The 1,655-nt window shown below is 34.1% G+C and overlaps 1 non-coding gene across 1 annotated transcript; it reads left to right on the forward strand.

Moving 5' to 3' along the window:
• The first annotated feature begins 560 nt into the window (after positions 1-560).
• On the forward strand, positions 561-632 carry Trnaa-ugc (transfer RNA alanine (anticodon UGC)). The gene has a single exon. It is a non-coding gene; the product is annotated as a tRNA-Ala (tRNA).
• Positions 633-1,655: the final 1,023 nt, after the last annotated feature.

Consider the following 1,655-nt stretch of genomic DNA (forward strand, 5'->3'; position numbering starts at 1 on the left):
CTGCATTTCGTTTTCCATTTGGCAAAATCTGAAAATATTTGTTAAGCACGGGCCAAATTTTCCATGTGTTTATTTAATTTGCAGTGACCAGTAAAGGCTCTAATCAGGACGCAGTTATATGTTTTTTACTCTATTGAGTATGTAATTAGTATACCAAACAAGCTGTCGGCCCACATGGTAATAAGTGGGTCCCAAATAACCATCGACTATATACGTAAACAGCACTACATACCGAAACACAGCTGAAATAGCGAAATGCCTGGAAGCTGAAATAGGTACCTACCTACGTACACGACATTAATGTTTATCTTTGTTATTTTAAAAAGAAATCATAAAAATCATTCTGTTATGACAAAGATAGCGCGTGAGGTACCACCTACAACTACCGACGTATCCACCTTTCTGAAATCGATTAAGTTTTAAAACTAGACAATAGTAATAATTAGACAAGTATTTATTTACTCAAGTGGAATGAACATGTGTAAACTACATGTCCCTAGTATGTAGATATTTATGTATTTACACATAATATTATTACTTTATATGAACACAATATATATGGGGATGTAGCTCAGTGGTAGAGCGTTCGCTTTGCATGTGAAAGGCCCTGGGTTCGATCCCCAGCATCTCCAAACTGTGACGCATTCAGTATTTTTAGTTTTTTCATAAATACTTGTAAATCCTCTATCTTATTCCTTACTACAATTACTTTATTTTTCGTTAATATAATTTTAATAATATGCCACCTGGCGAAACAAATGTTGTTTGCTCCCCTGAACCACAGATAAAATAATATTGCATACCTGAACTATGGTTACGTAAGGACCGTTTTATTGCTCTATACAATAGTTACCTATAAATGTCTAGATATTATTTCCACAACTAATTAACTACACTAACAGCAACATAAACATTTGAAACAGCTACAAAAAGAACTTTACGATATATCCATGAATAAGAAATGTTACCTAATCAAAAAGAACCACAAAACAAAATAAACACGCCGTTGATAGTAAAACAAACGGGGAAGTTCATTTACAAACAGATTGACAACGAGCAATGGAGGCAGTAAAATGTAGAATAAGTGCAAACGCATAATGCCCGGCTGGGAATTAACAATAAAAACTTTTTTACAGTCCGCTAGGGGGCGCGGGCAGAGATAGTTGTAGACGTGACAAGTTATCGACAACTTTGTCGAACATCACTAATTGGTACTTAATTTTTTAGATTATTTTAAAGTTACCGATACAATATTGCACTAATTTTAATTAGGTACTGTTTGAAATGATACAAATATAGGTAGTGGTCTAGCGGTTTAGCACATCATCTTACTTCCGATGGCCGGGAGTTCGACTCCTCGCACGGTATATGCGTTCAATATTCATGAGTATAATTGTTGTATTGGTCAAGGTTTTTGTATGCATATTATATATGTACGTATTTAAACAAAATTATATTAATTATAAAAATATTTGTATTTGTTTAGTACCTGTTGGTACTAAACTACTACACATGCTCTGCGAAGCTTGAGACTAAATAACGCTGTGTGAATTGTCCAGGGTTATTATTATAGCTGAATCCCACGGCGCTCCTAGCGTGAATACGTATCTATATTGAAATGTAAAATAATAATTATCTTCTATCTGTGCATCAAA

Source organism: Achroia grisella, unplaced genomic scaffold, assembly GCF_030625045.1.
Source record: "Achroia grisella isolate CSIRO2021 unplaced genomic scaffold, CSIRO_AGI_Agris_v1 utg511, whole genome shotgun sequence".
NCBI lineage: Eukaryota > Metazoa > Arthropoda > Insecta > Lepidoptera > Pyralidae > Achroia > Achroia grisella.